Here is a 6,000-nt window from a genome sequence, read left to right as displayed (position 1 = left end):
TTTTAGTGAATGAATGGTTATCGTGTATTATTATCCCAGGAAGGGCAGACCTGCACTGAGTAGGGAAAAGTCCTCTCATTTGCTGTCACTTAACCTTTGTCAAGGTCTGTGTTTATCTCACTTCGTTCTCACAATAATGCTACGAGACAGATAATCTGGTTCCCATTTTGCAGATGAAGAAATGGAGCCTCATCATTCATCTGCCAATTTTCTGAGGGTCACACAACTGCAACTGCAACTCTTGTCTGCCTGTTCCTGTGCCCACACACTGGATGGGGTGGGGAGCACAGAAATGCGTCTCTGGGGATTCTGCACGTGCAAGAGAGTGTGTGTCTGCTGCTGCAAAGCCTCGTGTGTGAAGACTCCAGTGAGGATGAGGCAGTGTAAAAGCATGTGCGGACCAAGACTTCGGCGGCAGCTCAGGGAGGGCTTCCTCTGATAAATCCTTATTACTTGGCCTGAAGTCCAGACTTCTCTGGAAAGCGGACAGTCCCAGAAGGTGAGCACTGCGGAATGGCTGCAAGTTTTAGGCCTCGCTGTGATCGGAGCTGGGAGGGAACCTATCAGTGGATACTGAGGTCCTTCACCCCTCCAGCGGTGCTCGTGTCCTGTCGGATCTGGCTTCGCCACTGCTGCCGGCGCCTGCATTCTGCGCTAGGTGGCGAAATGCTGTGGGGCTCCCCTATTCGGGGGAATGCGGTAGTGATGTATAAGGTATGAAAGATGTGGCCTGCAGAGAGCCGGCACAATCTCCACTGCTGCTGCTACTGCTGCCGCTGCCGCCGCTGCCACCGCCACTACTGCTGCCGGCAGAGCTGCTGGGAGTGAGCATCCCCGTCCGGGATACACACCTTCGCGGCATTTCCTGCGCGCCCTGGCCCCAAACGGACCTGCCAGCCCCAGGGAACAAAAGCGGAGACCCCTCGCCCTCTCCTGCTGCATCCGGAGGGTGAGTCAAGAGGGCTAAGCGGAGAGTGTGGTCCTCGGCGGCGGGCGGGGAAGGTGAGAGGTGTTGCGCTCGCCCGCTCCGGCGTGGGAGGCTCGGGGTGGGCGGGGCGGGGCGGGGTAGCACGCCGCCGGGTCCGGCGAGGTGGTGATCTGAAACGCAGCGCCCGCACCGCCAGCCAGCCCAGCGCAGGGCGGGCGCGCGCCGAGCTCCCGCAGCCGCGAGGGAGCCCCTGGGTGGGAATCGGAAGCAGCGGGGAAAAGTCCGGAGCCGAAGCCCGGCAGCGGCGGCTGCTGAGGGGCGGCCCAGGGCACTTTGTGGCGCGGGACTGGCTGCGAGGCGGGCGGCGTTGGCTGCAGTGTGCGCAAAGTTTTGGGCGGCGCGCAAAGGCTGGGCGAGGGCCCCGCGCGGCGCAAGTTGCCGCAGCCAGAGGGCGACCCCCGGGGCGCCTCCACGCGGACTCCCCGACATTGAGACTAGCGGCTTTGGCTCCCCCGAAGCCGGCCGTGGCTGGGTTGGCACTCAGCCATTTAACCCTTCCCGGCCCGGGGGAAACAACTTCATACTCGTCGGAGGCGGCTGCACTCAGGCTGGCTGGGTGGCGTCGAGGCTCCCAGCTCGGTCCTTCCGAGGTTTTGCGAGTTTCCCAGCACGTTTTGGGTTTTCTGTTCTTTTCTGGCCACCTCTGTGTCCAGAAACCAGGCAAGCTGGCTGGGGCTGGCGGGGGTGTTGGTCGTGTCTTTCCCCCTCACTGTAATTTTACCCCATATACCATCCGGACGCATGTTTTCTCTCTCCCCACTCAGCTTGGCTCTTTGATGCTGCCTTGAAAAATGAGATGATTAATCAATTAGGTTAGTGGCCAATTAGGCATAACCTTGTAGGAAAATAATTATGCCTGGCTCTCCAGGCTTTCCCTGGTGATGAGGTGGGAATCCAGCCCAGGTGGATGGGCTGTTCCGAAAAGATAGGGCTGATCAGGGAATTTCTGGGAATTTAAGATGAAAAAGATTCAAATGTGTGGTGGGCGCGGGGGTTGCGGGGTGTGTGTGTGTGTGTGTGTGAGAGAGAGAGAGAGACAGAGACAGAGACAGAGACAGAGACAGAGGGGGTGTGGGGAGAGAGAATCAGTTTTTGCCGAGGAAAGTAACCCTTGGCAGCAGACTCTGGGAGGACTTTGCTGGCAGCATGTTTCAAACAGCTCAGAAAAGGTGTGTCCCCTGCGTGCCTTCCCCATCCCCCTTGTCTCTGATGGGCTCTAGTCTGTAAATCGCCTCTCCGTGGCTTTGCCGTTGCTCTGAGAGGCTGAGTTCGGGTTCATGTCTGAGGAATCGCGTTGTAGCAAAGGGAGGTTCCTGTGCTGTGCCTTCCAAGGATACACATTTCCCCTGCCTGTGTTCAGTATAGCGGTTATTAAACGGGTGCCAAACGGAGGCAGTCTGTTTCCAGGGCTGGGAAGTTCTTGCTGCCGAGCGGGGCTTCCTTTTGCTTTTTTGGAATGACTGGCGGGGTTTGGCGCTGCAGTATTACAATACAGCCATATTAAAAAGGTCCTCAGAGCTTAGAGCCCTCCACCACTGCAGCCCCATCTTCAGCAGACTTTGATGCTCAAATCCTTCTTGAGGGGAGCATGCAGTGGATTTCTGATGTGCACCCGTGTGTATTTTAACCCCTTTCTGTTTCTATTTTAATCCTCTTCTATCTGTTGATACATCTGGATCCTGTATCGTGGATTCTTGTTCAGAAGGCAAAAACCTAGAGGTGTTCCCAGGGTAGGGGGATTTTTGCAACAGGTCCTAGGTCTGGGTTTTCTAATAATGGGTCCCCCTGGTATTTAGCAAGCTGGGGACCCAGTCTCTCCACCAGTGACCTGATCAGGTTGGAACAGGTGGTCTCTGAGATCCCCCGCAGTACTGACCTTAGCTGGTTCTGACTTTTATGGCTTTTCTTCCTTTCTCAGCTGATCCAGAGGAGTAACTAAGCAGTGCAGTGTGGCAGCGGTCGTGTCACCTCACTCCCATTAGAAAGGGATGGGGACTGGCTGGGGCTTATTAACAAATAGGAATTGTCCACCTGGAAAACTGCCTAGTGAAAACTGGTGTCCAGGGACAAGTAGGACCTATAGGCTCCACCTGCCTTCCTCGGAATCAAGGGCCACCATTCAGTCCTCTCTCTTTTTCAAGATTTTTTTTTTTTTTTTTTGAAGCTGGACTCAGCTAGTCACCTTACTGTGACCATATTTGTTGCTCTGACTCTTGTGCTAGAAAAGGCCTTGCTCCTGTTCTAAAATTGAAGCTTTTTTTATATAGTGAGAAGGGATATGGGCGGAGAAGGAAGGGAGAGAGAAAAGAGGGAAAGAGGAAGAGGCAGGGGGACAGTAGTAAGAGAGCTAGAGAGACAGAGACAGCCCCAGACTTCACATACAGCCAGACAGTGGAAAAGGGGGAGGGGAGGCAGAGGAAGAGGAGACACACAGGCAGAGAGGGAAAACAGAGGAGGAATTCTAGTACGGAGAGGGGGAAAGAAGGGCCCCCTGAAAGCAAAGTTTTGTTTTATCATATGGCTTTTCTAAAATGTGAAGGAAAACCCCAAACTGCGAAAGACTCGTTGCAGTTAGACAGCCTGGACTTCAGCGTTGACATCATCAGATAATTGCTTATGAAATAAACATTGTGCCACAGAAAGCCATTAGCTCTGTTTCTTGTTTCTTCCTTGGCCGGAACTCCAGTTGTCAGTATGGGGTCAGAGCTCGGAAGGGGGTCTGTTTGCTTGTGCCTCGAGAGCCTACTCCTATTTGGGTCAAGCTGGGGCACTCCATTCGGACAGGCTGGGTGTCAGAACAACTTTGGAGGGGAGGTATTCCTTTGTTTTAGATCTGTCTTCCACAGAATTGACAACTTTTTAAAAATCGTGCATTCTTAATTTATTTAACATTGGGGGAAAGAAGAAAAATGAAGGAGAGTGTAGTAAACATTCTTACCTGCCTCCCAGAACTGAGAGTGATGGGGCAATTATTCCAACTTGTCTTCTCTGCTCCAGCCTCCTTGACTCCAGTCCACACCATCCTCAGAGCCTCCCAACTCATCTCCTGGCCTCCAGTATGGTCCCTCTCTACAGGTGTGACATCGTCTTTCTAAAGGGTTAGGGTTAGGATTATGGTTAGGGTAGCTTTGATCATGGTACTCCCCAGATCAAAACACATCAAAGTTTCCTTGTTGCCTAAAGCATGTTATTCAAATCACTGACCATAGCCTTCAAGGCCTTTCATAGCCTGGACTTCTTGCTTTCTCTTAATGGGCTTCACACGCACATACACACAAACATGCACCACCACACAAATGCACACTCATAAACGAACTCATACCCTCATATACACAGCATCACCACATACTCTCTCTCTCTCTCACGCGCACACACACACACACACATACACACACTACACTCACATTTCACGTGCATACTACACACGGCTTTCGTACCTTTGCAGGTGCAACCTTCTTTCCTTGTCTGGAAAATACCTCCTACTCTTATACCTGGTAAAGTCCACTCATCTTTCAGGATCTATCTCAAAAGTCACGTGCACTCAGAGATCCCTTTCCCTCAGGAAGCTGTGTTCCCTTAGCACTCTTAACACACTTCTTTGGAAGTATCAATACTATTCATGTGTTTGTCTCTCCCAGTAGATTGTAAGTTCTTTCTAAGTGAAGATAACTTATCCACCTCTTCAGTCTCAAGGTATATATAACACAGTGATGGGCACAAAGCTATGTGAGTGATGGTCAATGAATACATTCACTTTAAGAGCTTCTAAAGGATGATTAACATTTGTAACATCTTTTCACTTATTTCTTATTTTATCTTGCTTTCACTATTTTTAGATTTTTTCTTTATTTTGATTCCAAAAAAACTTTTTTAATTCAAATGGTACAGAAGTGTGTAAAAAGTGTCAGCCTCCCCCCCCACACCTAAATATCCTCTATTTTTAATGTACATGTTATTAAATACTTGCATGTCTTCTTGACCTTTGTCTTATATCATATTTTCCTAGCTAGATCATATGCAGGGATTATGCAGTATACAGTATATCTATATATATGCCAATAATGCCTAATGCAGAGTTGTACGTGTAGTAAGTGCCCAACAAATATGGAATAAATGAACACAGTTTGGTTTAATTTTTAATTACATTAAATAAATTGCTTTACTAATCTTCATAATAGCCTTATGTGATTGGTATTGTAGTCCTTATTTTACAGATAGAGAAAGCTAGGCTCCAAGAGATTATATAAATTGGCCAGATTGGAGAGGGAAGGAGTAGTGGGGTCCAGATTCAAACCCAGGCCTCCTTCATTTTATTGCCTCTGCTCTTTACACTCTATTATTCCATGAGTGGATCTGTGGGCACCAAAAGGAAAAGCATCTTAGCTTTATATATGCCCAGTACTTGCTCAGAGCTTAAGAGTCTATGGAGGGCTTCCCTGGTGGCGCAGTGGTTGAGAGTCCGCCTGCCGATGCAGGGGACACGGGTTCGTGCCCCGGTCCGGGAAGATCCCACATGCCGCGGGGCGGCTGGGCCCGTGAGCCATGGCCACTGAGCTTGCGCGTCCGGAGCCTATGCTCCGCAACGGGAGAGGCCACAACAGTGAGAGGCCCGCGTACCGCAAAAAAAAAAAAAAAGAGTCTATGGAGCCCTTAGCCCACGTCTTCACAGGTGTCATTATCCTTTTACGGATGAGAAAGGGAGACACACGGGAGAAGTTAACATGACTTGGCTGAGCCCCTAGAGCCAGGAAGGACCCGGGACTGGGGCCCAAGGCTCATTCCCTTTTCTTAGATGTGAGAGTTGATCCCAGAAAGGGACAGTGAAACTTCTGCTTTCCCTTCAGTGCATGACTCAATGGGACAGAAGAAGCCCGGTTGGTAGGGCTGCTTCCTGAAAAGGGGTGGTCGTTGCTGGTGCTATGTCTGGGGACTTCAGCACTGGCAGGGTCCACATTTCCTGGGACCATTGCATCCTGGGACCCTTTTGTCTGCTCATCTGCATGTCTGAAGTC

General features: G+C 50.7%; 1 protein-coding gene across 2 annotated transcripts in view; it reads left to right on the top strand.

The window, feature by feature from the left end:
- The first annotated feature begins 718 nt into the window (after positions 1–718).
- The window catches only part of DAB1 (DAB adaptor protein 1), a 1,170,471-nt gene continuing 1,165,189 nt past the window's right edge, over positions 719–6,000 (top strand). Inside the window, exon 1 of one of the 2 annotated variants that reach the window (XM_067726314.1) lies at positions 719–949. The gene's annotated coding sequence lies outside the window, so the exon portion shown is untranslated. The remainder of the gene's footprint in view (positions 950–6,000) is intronic. The other variant, XM_067726315.1, reaches the window with a different exon arrangement.

This window comes from Pseudorca crassidens, chromosome 2 (assembly GCF_039906515.1).
Source record: "Pseudorca crassidens isolate mPseCra1 chromosome 2, mPseCra1.hap1, whole genome shotgun sequence".
Classification (NCBI taxonomy): domain Eukaryota; kingdom Metazoa; phylum Chordata; class Mammalia; order Artiodactyla; family Delphinidae; genus Pseudorca; species Pseudorca crassidens.
Note: the sequence above shows the minus strand (reverse complement) of the source record. Positions and strands in the feature narration are given on the sequence as shown.